The sequence below is a fragment of the Astatotilapia calliptera genome, chromosome 18 (genome assembly GCF_900246225.1).
Source record: "Astatotilapia calliptera chromosome 18, fAstCal1.2, whole genome shotgun sequence".
NCBI lineage: Eukaryota > Metazoa > Chordata > Actinopteri > Cichliformes > Cichlidae > Astatotilapia > Astatotilapia calliptera.
In genome coordinates this window covers 13,246,407-13,258,920 of record NC_039319.1, presented here as the reverse complement: position 1 = coordinate 13,258,920, position 12,514 = coordinate 13,246,407, and the positions used below count along the sequence as shown (strand labels likewise).

The following is a 12,514-nucleotide window of genomic DNA, read 5'->3' as shown; positions in this document are numbered from 1 at the left end:
GCTGCTGCCATCATCATCCGTCATCATTTCTGCTACACTGGCAGGGCTAGGGGCCAGGACTCTCCTCTTCGGGTTCTTTGGGGGACATTGCTAACTCTGGGACTGATAACAGGCAACCCACCCGCAGTAGATGTGCTCGGTGTGAGGTCTCGCAGCAAGCTATGAAATACTGTGCATTTCTCGGCTTTTAAAAAAACGCTATGAGTCGCCAGGTGTTTCATCGGATTTGAGGTGTTACCTCCTTTGCACAGTATCACCTTAAAGCACTTATTGCAGGCTGCTGAGTTTGCATCTTTTGCTGTGAAGTACAGCCAGACTTTTTATTCTGTAGCTCTGCTCTAAAAGAACGCACGTACCTGGGCCCGCCTACTATCCCCGGAAAGGTAAGATAATTGGCTAGAATCCAACATGTATGACGTCTCAGGAAAAAAAGCACCGAAATAAAGCACCGAAATGTGCGCTGCTTTTCAGTCTGGTTACTACCTTTTATGTCAGAACCGATACCGGTACCCATCCCTACATGGGAGCTGGAACCAGTCCATCACACACAACCACATACTTGCACACCCACACTTATGGACAATTTAGAATCACCAAAAAACCTAACGAGTATGTCTTTGGGCTGTGGAAGGACACCCACACAAGTACTGGGAACAACATGCAAATTTCACACAGAAAGGCTCGAGCTGACCAGGACTTCAAGCTAGGAACTTTCTTCCTGTAAAATCTCACAGCAAGAAAGTTGTGGATTGTTTTAACTCCCTCAGTGGGATTATTAAACATTCACTAAGGCAGTGAGATGCTCCCACTAGAGCTGAGGAAAAGGTGCAAACTGTCTTCAATCATAAAACATAAGCTACATAAATGAAAAATGGGGGAAATGGTTTACTCACTTGCACTGATTTTCAAAAGTCAGTTAGTGGTTCCCTGCAAACCGCTGCTTGATTACCAAGTGTTATCCCCTAGCATTACTGTGGAAACGAACTGTATGTTCCATGTGAATCTGCACTTTATTTGGAATCCAAGCTCCCACCAACAACAAATCGCTCCATGTCCCAATAATCTACACATATTGGCAATTTCAGAAGCCACAGTTTTTACTGGCCTTATCCAAGTCAAAGAAGACAATTTATTCATTTTCAGCACTTTGTGTCATGTTTCCATTTGGTTGTTCAATTTGTGGCCCTTCACTTGCTGTAAGCACTTTAACTCAGTCTGTCCCTCTGAGAAAAGATGTTTCCTCTCAGCAAATTAATATTCCTTTAGATTCTACAGAACATGTCTAATAACTTTGAGTCTAATCCAAAGCAGTTTTTTTCCTAAAGGCTCAAACTCAAAATGTAAATTAAAGGTCACACTAGGATTCAGAAATATTTGCTCATACTGAGAGAGGCCCAATATAGAGCCATAAAAACAGAAATAGGACTGAATTTCCTCAGAGTCTAGATGCTGTTGGTGTTGGAGTGAGTAGGAGGAAATATGAAACCTTTCTTCTGAAACTAAAAGAACAATTTGAATGTGCAGTGTAGGTGGGGGATTGTGTAATTGTAGTTCTGTAAGGAAAGACTGGTGCTTTAGAGCCAGCATCAATTGACATATACCTTTGAGAGGTTAAGGATCAAAGCTGGGATAGGCTCCAGTTTGACCCTGAACAGGATAAGTGGAAGAAAATTGATGGATATAAACAGAACTAAGGCAGCACGGTGGCACGGTGGTTAGCACTGTTGCCGCACAGCAAGAAGGTCTTGAGTTCAATTCCAACATCAGGTCGGGGTCTTTCTGTGTGGAGTTTGCATGTTCTCCCCGTGTTTGCGTGGGTTCCCTCCGAGTACTCCGGCTTCCTCCCACCGTCCAAAGACATGCAGCTTGTGGGGATAGGTTAATTGGAAAATCCAAATTGCCATTAGGTGTGAATGTGCGAGTGAATGTGAATGGTTGTCTGTCCCTGTGTGTTGGCCCTGTGACAGACTGGCGACCTGTCCAGGGCGTACCCTGCCTCTCGCCCTATGACAGCTGGGATAGGCTCCAGCGCCCCCCGCGACCCTGAAAAGGATAAGCGGAAGCGAATGGATGGATGGATAAACAGAACTAAAAGAAAGGAATTTTTGCTTGGTGGATTATTTCTTACTTGTAACAATGGTTCTTGTTAATAAATCTTATAAAGTTGGAAAGCCTGTTTATTTCCCCTTAAATGGTGCCACATTTGTGTGGCAAATACATTTGTGGTTTGAGCAGCAGAGTTGAGTATGTGGGTTAGACCCAGAAAAACTTGCTAAATCTTTGCCAGTGCCAAACAATTTATTCTGCTACTGACTTTGAGCTTCTTGTACCCCAGATTCTGAAAATCAGGTCTCTGGTTGGTACCTGATGAGCATGGACCTTGCTACAGCAGCCAGTTGATTCTCTACTCCCAGCATGTCACATTCTTGATAGAGCCCTATCCATAGGGTAATATCAAACTGCTGTTTAACAAAGACAAGTTGCAGCATTATTTGGAGTGATTGCTAGTGCCATCTCCAAATTACAGGGCAAGTTCCATAACACGGGAGATGTCAGAGACAGACCAGTGGGGCCCCAATAAGACAACACGACAGGAAGCTGTTTCCTCATCATGTCAGCACTTAAGAAGCGTAGGCAGTCTTCTACAGATCTGCAGGACAATGTGGCTGTCTGCTCTCTACCCAGACAATCCAGAACAGACCGCACACAGGCAGCCTCCTATCTCACAGGGACTGCTGGTTGAAGAACGAGATCCCCTCCCACGACATTGTATGACCAAGTTGTTGACTAGCATGAGGAGGAGGTGCCAGGCTGTTGTGGCCATGTGTATATAAACATCAGTCCTGACTATATAAGTTACAGAGTAAGCAATACAAAGAGTAACAGATTACTTTCTCCTGAAAGTGAGTAAGCAATGAATGCATTAGTTTAAAAAAAAGAAAAAGTAATGAGTAATGTGCAGTGCATTAAGTCTTTTGAGTAATAACCCCAACACACTACTTATCAAAATATCTCAATTATGGAAGATTTCCTGCCCTAATAAATACATTAGCCCAACTTAAGATACATTTTTGTATTACTGAAGTTTCTACTTATTTGTGTCTATTTGAGGGTCGTATAAACTGACCTTACAGGTATTTTTAAACACATGAGTGACTAGTTCAGCAAATGTTGTCATTGAGTTTACAAGACTAGCATGAATAATTACTGGACAGTTTAATTTATATTTATCAAAGGTTGGGAGGAAGGTTTGATGAAGTGCCTGGACAAGGACCAGGAGCAGGGTTTTGATGAGGATGTTGAAGGGACCTCAGGTGCATAATCCTGTTCCACTGTCAGGCTGAGCCCTCAAGGATTTGTTTGCTCCAATTCAGTCAGTAAAGCATTTTTGACATTGTGTGCTGACATTGGGGTTCAGCTCTGTCCGTGTGTTAATTTGTAATAGTATTGGCAGGTCCTGCTAGTAAAACATACAAAGCAAATTCCAACTAGTCATTGAACATTCTTGTTGTTTATTTGGGAACTGCCCACATAAAAAGGTTGCCAACAGCTAATTATATTATATGGAGCATAAACAATTGATAATTTTCTACATTTGCAACAGATTGTCTACTATACTCCAAAGAGAAACATGCTTTTAGGGCATCTAAAAAAAATGTGCTGGCGATTTTCTTGCAGTAGTAAAACATCCAAGGTTTGTGCAAAATATTACCTAGGACAATTTAATCACCTTATAAAGGAAATCACTTTAAGCTCTAATACAAAAAGTCAAGATCCAATAAGACGTTGGGTTAATAGATATACTGAGAGAGAAAAAAAGGTCTACAAATGAAAGTTATTGTTAGCATTATTTGTTTCATGGTTCTTGCATTCAAATAGCTTTTTGTGATCAAATAGTTTGTCTACTTTTTTATCACAGTTTTCAATAACAAACAACATTTCACAAAAAAGGGAGAGAAATACTTTTATGAACTTTATATTTAATGCAGTGACCAGATGGAAACATGTGCTTTGATGTATTTAAAGCTTAGTGATGAGAAGCACATCCATCTAGTGTCCTATTAATGGGTGATCTGTAGCTTTAAATCAATTCCTAAGCAAGCAGTATCTACACAAGGACTGTGGTACATTGTGACACACCCGAATAGATTTGCTTTAAACCTATATCTTCTTATCCCATGGCTTTAAGTGAAACCTCAGTTACCCGTATCTCTCCAAGTGTATATCAATAGCTGTAATCTATCGTGGAGAAGGAAAGAAAAGGTTTGATCATCATTTTCTTTTTACCTGTCCAAACTAAATATTTGTGGTGGAGGAAGATAAGCTCACGTTATTTTTGCCGACCACACAATTGGTCCAAATTTGACAAAAGCTTCATGCAGCTGTTTGCAGTCCTGCCAGCTGGAGATCTAGCAGCCCAAGTAACTTGATTTTTTTGTTTGTTTCTTTTATGTCCTTATGAAACAGCTTGTCTTTAATTTTGCTTGCGGTGTTGGATGCTATACCAGTCATGAAAACCGTTTTGTCCAACTGGGATTCAGTAGCAATCAATTTGGCAGTGGGACACCTAAGCAGTTTAAAATCTCTCTGTCGTCCTCTCTAACGCTAACCCTCCTTCTCCTCTCCTCTACCAGCCTCAGAGACAAAGTGATTTACTCCAGGGCTATGTTTAGAATCCACTGTCACATCACTGAAACACTCAGTAATGTTCGTCTATAATTAGAAACTCTAGTGTCACTTCTTCTATTATTTTTTTTTTTTTCATTTCAGCCTGCTGTTGCCTTCATCCCTTGTTTGAGTATATGAGCTATACTTTGCCACCATATGGCTACCTGCAATATAAGTAACTTTGTAATATCCACAGTTTTGTTACAGCACATTAATTTCCCTCCTGATTCTGTGTATGTGTCTGTAATAAACAGTATTCGCTGAGTTGCTGAACCTTTACTAATTTATTCTTATTGGGGGAAGAACGTTTCCTGATTCTGTGTTGTTGTACACTTAGGTTAATTAATAGGAATGACATTTTCTGAACTTGCTTGTTAACCAAGTTTTAGCCAGATGTTCTGCATGTTTACACTGCAAACATAGAGTACTGTGCAAAAGTCTTGAGTCAACCTCAGGGGTATTTTTCTCTCCTCACAGACTCACACCAGGAACTGTTCACATGTTAGTTACAGGAATGGTTTAAGTCTGGCTCCTTTGAAGCGAAACATAAAGAAATCAGGTTTGAAACCAGATTTTAGCTCAGTACTACATACAGTCAGAACATTTGGGAAACTGACATCTAAAGTATCAGCATTTACTCATTTTCTTCATCAGAAAATATATAGACACATCTTCTTAAAGACAGGGCTGACATAGAAACACTTCATTCATTCAAAGGAAAGCACTTAAACATCCATCTTTGTTTGTATTAGCTGTTGTCTGTTTGCTTGTAGGACCCTCCCTCTCCCCTCCCTCTCCCCTCCCTCATCCACTGCTTGCCATTCTTCCCCGCTGCTGGCATTAAAGGGGGGGGGGGGGGGGGGGGGGGGGGGACACCAGCCCCTTTGGAATCCTTCTTTGCCATCATTAGTATTCTGTGGGGAAATAAAAGGACCCATCTGTGGAGGTGGTGATGAGGGGGTGACAGGAGGAGGAGGAAAAGAGGGAGGGGGCATCCCCTGAGAGACCAGGGGATTAACCACTGACACATGGAGCCTGCTAATAAGGTGGTTTGGTAAAACCCATCCATAGGATCAGTATTTACATGTGTAACAGACACCAGGCGCACATATCCATACACCTACATGCATGCTACAACAACAATATGGCTTATACACTTAAAAAAGTGTCAAAGTCTATCACACACTGCAGCCAGACACACACAGTAGCAGTGCAGCACCCTTTATTAAATTTGTAGTAGGGCCACATCTGGTCACATACACCCAGAGAACAAAAGGAGAAGTGGAGGAGGTGGGGGGCAGTGTCAGATATGGAGATTTCATTCCATGCTGTAGAGTATTAATGTGCGTGTGCACACGCCAAGCATCTGTCACGTATAATTGGAGGGTGTCAGGTGTGGACATGGGGCCAGATTCAGTCCACCCACAACATGGATTGTCTGCTCCCGTGACTGGTAGAATCTGTGTGTCAACATCTATATTTATTACGGGGCTGACCCAGAGGTTTGGGAAGATGACTGGCTGATAGCGGATGAATGACTCTTGAGATCGTCATGAATCATGCTGCATCACCCACAGATGCCTCTCATCTACAACAGCCCCACCGTTGCAGTTGTTGATTTAATCGGAATTCATTGATTGCTCCAAACATTTCTCCAGAGGCTTTTTTTTCTGGCTAAGTAATAAAATAAATAAATACTCTGCTCGATGTCAGCTGTGTTCAGTTAGAGCATCTTTGTTAAAGCAGTAAAGCAGGACTTTGTTAGTTTTGCTCTCCACATTATATTGTCACCAAGTGCGACATCCAAGTGCTTGAGATCATGAACATGAGACCCTTCCTCTCAGGAGACTTTCCTGTCACTGGCACCGCTCACAAGCCCCACAAGAGTCTCCAATGCAGCTTGATAGGAAAAAATCTCCACACCCCTCCTTTTGCGGGGAAGATTCTGACACTTTTGCAGTTTTGTTTGCAAAAGCAGTCTCCGTGTAGACTTCGAGTTTCTGCATTACCACACTGTTCATGAACGTCTGCTGACACGAGGAAGGGGGATTGCTCACTACCTTCGGGTTTCATTCATGCTAGCTAGGTAATGTGTCGCACGGGTTGATAGCACCGCTCGGAGTGGGAATTTACTCATGGGATGAGGCAATTAACTGGGATGCAGTGCAAGCTTCACAACAGTATGACAAGGAGTTTTGCCTCTGTCAGTCTCTCCGTCTCACCTAAATTTAGCTTAAATGACAGTCTAGTTTAGCAAGCTCGTATATAAATAGATCACTGCAAATTGAGGAACAACAAGGTAATATAGTGCCATTCAGCGCAAATCAGGGTCTGATTGGCTTCATGAGATATGCTGGATCTAGAAATAGAATTTTGCTGACAGAGGAAGCAGTTGGGACCAAAGATCGATACGCTCTCTCTCGCTCCCTCCCCGCTTTAAACCTTAGGCATTTTGTCTGAGCGCTGCATTTTGTTTTCCCTTTTCCTGTCTGGCCATGCACTGACTGAAGAGACGGTGGTTTTGATTGTAATAAAGTTTACCTCTGAAAGACTCTTGCGCCTGCAGAGTCAGCTTGCCTCAGAATTATGCAGACTGAAGTTTAGCCACTTAGGAAACATTCGTTTTAAATGTTTAGCATTAGTGCTCAAAGGTTGTTTTTTTGTTGTTGCTGTTTTTCAATAAATCTGCCTAAAAACCACGAACTTAGACTTTTTTTTGTCTAACTTTCTTTTTTCTTATCTTTCTTTTTTGCATAACACTGAAATTTATGTCCTGTGGTGCTGTTTGAACAGCATTACCTAATGATTAGGCCACGTTTGCCTAACTGTAGGCATGGGCTGTCCTTAACGAAGTTATCTGGTCGTACATTTGTGTGAATAAAGTAATTTATTTATGACAGACAGTCATGTGACACTGGGTGCTGAGTCGAGTATTTATGTCCTGGCCTCTATGGTGATTATAAGCTGTAAATTAATGTCCTAAACGAGCAGCTAGATGGCGTGTGTCCGGGAGGGTGCGAAATTTGAAACTGTGAGTCAAACAATAATGATTTTGCCTTGTGAAACATGCGCTAGTCAATCTTTCCCCATATGGCTCCGAACATGCTTGCAAGCTGCCGTCGGTCAGTGACGATTCCTCCTACACCAAACAGTGGAAGTGATCTGGGCCTGCACTGCACGTCCAGCAAAACAGCAGCAGATGGTGAGAATTCTAGATCTGCGAGCCTTTGTGATGGACACCTCTGAGACTCGAGTGAGTGACAGCTGTTTCTCAGTACGTGTCTGTTTACTGTGCAATCAGCTGCCCGGGGGGGTTGGCACAAAAAGCTTAATCACAGATGTGATGTCATGAGCATGTGCCCTTCGGTGTATCATTAACTAATGATGTAGGAAGAATCGGCACAGGATAGACTTTTTAAAGAACTGCATAAAATGTCATTCTTTAAAAAAAAAAAAAAAAAAATCCTTTTTTGATTATAAAAGCAACTTTTTCATTCTTTAAAGAAATTCATAAATATTCAAAACACAGCCTCTAAAAATAAACTCATTAAGCTGCGTTGTTTTTCTGTAGCTCACTGAACACTGAATTATAATAGTTTCTGAAAATAGATGGGTACTGTAATAGAGCCTTGATTTTAGCGACTTCACTGATCCCAGTTGTGGAGAGTTAAAACAAAACTGATGATATTATATTGATTATTTATTTGTATACACATATAAAACATATATAGACATGTGGTTATGCCTATACATGGTTATAAATGGGGTCTAAAGTCTGAATATATGTTTGCTTTGCTGTAATATACTACATAAATTTTGTGTTCAGTAATCCATGATTGTGTCCAGTATCTGCTCATTTAGAATGAGGTATTTCAAAACAGTCTGAACTCAGCTTGTAGTCACAGATGCAAAGGCATCCTCGTGATTTGATTTCTTACTATAGATGAACAAAGGAACCTTAAATTGATCTGGAATGAGTTAACAGATTCACTCTGGTTCCGCAGTATTTCTATACACTGTAATAATAATAAAGAAAAATATTATTTAAGTGTATACTAATAATAAAAGACAGCTGCAAGTATCTCCGGTTTGAGATATTATGTATCTAAACCATCTAAACACCACATTTGTAAAGCAGCGGTTGATTACACTCATTGCTTCACACCGTGGGAAAACCTTAAAATTGGGAAGCTAATGGGTCATTAAGAGATTTAAACATTTTACTGCCTCATTTTCAATATTTATAGTGTTACGTCTCCCCGAGGGCAGGAGGGGATAACACAACAACTCCGGAAACTCAGTACAGGTGTTATGAAAAAAGGTTTAATGGCAGCGCTCTCACAAAATAAACAACCCAGACTCAAACAACAAATGTGGGGGAAAAGGGACAGTTAGGTTGTGCCAAAAAAAAAAAAAAAAAAAAAAAACCCACCAGAAAGACAAAACCAAAACTTAGCTGAGCTGAGCTACTATCCTAGAAAAGCAACAAACAGGAGAGATAGACCCAAACCTCAACTTAAAACAAGCTCAAAATTACATGGGTGGCACCAACCTACTTACCTAGTGTTTCTAACACAAAGACTCTACGTGAGTAAGTGTATGGGGTCCCCAAACTCACCTAGTCCACTTTACTCCCACCACAATCATCAAACAAAAGAAAGACAGCAGGAAACCGTCACACACGTGTCAAACAATTCAAGGAGGGAAGAGAGCCGCGCCCAGCCACAGGTGAGTCTCCTTATCAAGGGCTTCACTCCTGGTTTGTCCAATCAGGGCCTCCCTCCTCTAATTAATTGGACGTGCCCAGATTGACATCAGCCTGCAGTCTGCGACCTAAGGGAATGGCAAACAAAAGGGGAGGGAAAGAAAACATGCAGCCTGCAGACACGTAACAATAGCCTTTGTTTACTGTTTTATTTTTGTTTTTTTACATTATTTTCCTGTTTCGGAAGACTTTATTGTTTTAGCTGTTGTCATTTAACACTTATCACACAGTCATTTAAGTATATCATACACTAGCAAAATGTGTGTGATTATTTGAATCTGTTCAACACTTAATTTGGACAAAGATGTAACATCGTAGATCCGGTCATTATGTAGCTTCTCATTTTTAAGTTGATTTTTTTACCTGATTTTTCCAACTTTGTTGAAAACTGTGATGTTAACCTCCAAGGTTTGGTGAGCATCTAATATTTGCTGAATGGCTTCACTAAATATTGATGCTGATTTTCCATTTTCATCAAGCACAAATAGCATCATTTTCACATGAAATAAACACTCACAAGCTCTCACTGGAAGAAAAGCATCTGAAAGCGTGGTGTGATCATTGCTGAGAAATATTTGACCAATCCACACAGGGCTTATGCAGGACTGACTGGGTTGTTGACCTTGACTCGGTCGATTATTGGTGGACTTAAGCAGCCCTGACCCAAGTTTAATCCGGCTACTTATTTTTTGCGGTGAAAGAAAACCTGAAAATGCCTTTATTTCATCTTTGTGTCTTATGTTTCCACTCTTCTTAAGACCAGTCAATGAAATTATTTCTAAGTGATTATCTGCAGTCTGTTTGTTTGTATTTGGAGACGTCTTTGGTGCTTAGCAGTCATTGCCATGTTGTTTTCACTGCATTTCTCAGTAATCACTGTGCCAGCATGATGATGTCACTGGACTTGCAGCAGCTGCCAAACCTCCAAACAAACAGGCATGAGCTGTCCTACTGCAACTACAAATAACAGAAGGGATGAAATTAACACAGTGCCTCAGTGACCATGTCTGAAGAGACAAAAATATCTGCGACATGTTAAGGAAGAATGATTCCATGTCAAAAATGCTGCTTTCCATTGATTTGAGTTTGGAGCAGGCAGCTGGACAATTTTCCAAACCTTTTACATTGTTATTATTTTGCACCAAGTCTCATCTCTTTTCATTTCACACATGTTAATTTACCACAGCAGTGTGTCATTAGATTTTTGGCTTTTCTCTCTCTTATTCGGTGTTTTGTCCTGTCTGTCTATTCTCTCTTTATTCCTTTTCTCTTTCCCCCATATGACTGCCCCTCCTTCAACCTGGCTCTGCTGGAGGTTTCTTTCTGTTGAATGGGAATATTTCCTTTGCACCATCACAAAGCTCTTGTTCATAGGGCGTGGCTTGATTTTCCAGGTTTCTTTAAGAATACTGTAATATCTTTACTCTGTAAAGTGCCCTGAGGCGACTGTTGTTGTGATTTGCACAATATAAATAAACCTAAACTGAAGTGAACTGAAAAGCTGTTGATACAACTTCTTATATTCTGTCAGAGAAGACAAAAGACTTTGTGTTTTCAGCAGAAAATCTGAAAAGATTTACCTTGGAAATTCTGCAGTTCATTCCAAGAGGCAGCATTAAGATTCAATGTCAGTCTTCCTTTAGATTAAGTTTCACCAGGTGGAAATGCTCCAATGTCAGTGTTCCCTGTTTCCATTAAAAAAGTTTTGGGGGAAAGTTCCAGAAATAAGTCACCACTACTGCTCGAACAAACAACAAATTTTCTCAGCCAGCTAACTTTGGCATTATTGTAAAATTTAACAAGTTGCACCAACTGCAGCAAACTAACCATCACAAATTTAACATGAAACCAAAGCAGGTATAATAAGATAAGATTGGCATCCATGTGCAATACTGTGCACACCTCATTTCTTAGTGTTTTGCCTCCAAGGAGTGTTTGTTGACTGAACAGAAAGACTGAACAGAAATGACAGGAAACGCACACAAGGAGTTGATAGAAACTGGACTGGTAAATGAGAATTGGAAACAGCTGAGAACACAGCTGGAATGAATCTAACTAATGGAACAGAGGAAGTAAAACTAAACATAATGCATATAAACAACAGGTTATCACAATAAAGCAGGAAACATACATAGGAAACTAAACAGTGTCCATACTGAAAACACTAGGTCAACAACCCAGGTACCTTGACAGTACCTGACCATTTTCAGAGGAACAGTTGTTTGTCTGTTAAGCCAGTTAACACTAACCAATGAATCCTTCAAGCATAAATATGGCACCAAACTTACAGAATGAACCCGTGTTGGGTTTAACAACAGTTTGTGGAAATGGTGGAGAAGTCCACAGCTTCTTAGGGGTGGAGATACAGACGTCACTTTTATTTTTATTGCACAAAAGAAGAAGATTACAATGGTGAAATGCAAACTGTGTCCAGGACAAAAACAACTGCAACAGCTGATACACAACTTCAGCTCTCTGCAAGCATCTGCATAGCGAAGTGATGTTAAAGCTGTATGCTGACCCCAGCCCAGCAGCCACAGCCTCTACTTCAGTGGATAGTGAAAGCAATGAGAGTGAGCAGTAAGGCTTGCGGGACTATAGCCTAATTTTTCCACCTGTACATGTTTGTACTGTATAACTACTTTGGTGATGCTTGGAAATCTGTTTTTAACTTTGCTTTGTGTTGTTAGTTTTGTGTTCATACGTTCATAAGTTGTGTGTGTCCTCATCAGGATAGGGATTCATTTTGTTGTGTGGGACTGTAGTCTCAGGTCATTTTATGGAGTAATGCAAAAGTAATGCAGTGATCTGTCAATCTATGGATGCACACAGCAGAGAGCTTAGCAAAGAACTCATTTTAATTTGTATTTTTTTTGAACAGGACACTTTCTTTAGCTGAATCTACAAAAAGAATTATCCAACTATATCTGGCCATATAGTAGATTCATGCTTCAAGAAGCCATTCTTCAAGGAGAAAAGGCTGAGTTATGCCATACTACCCAAGAACTCGTGTTAAAATCAAATGGAACAGGTCTAATGGACACAAATTTGTCATTTTTAGTGTATATGTTCATCAATATG

General features: G+C 40.6%; 1 long non-coding RNA gene across 1 annotated transcript; it reads right to left on the bottom strand.

Annotated features, from left to right (window-relative positions):
* Positions 1–9,105: 9,105 nt before the first annotated feature.
* LOC113011075 (uncharacterized) lies at positions 9,106–11,492 on the bottom strand. Its single transcript, XR_003270448.1, has 3 exons — positions 11,261–11,492; positions 11,014–11,118; positions 9,106–10,390 (listed from the first exon to the last, which is right to left on the bottom strand). It is a non-coding gene; the product is annotated as an uncharacterized LOC113011075 (long non-coding RNA).
* Positions 11,493–12,514: the final 1,022 nt, after the last annotated feature.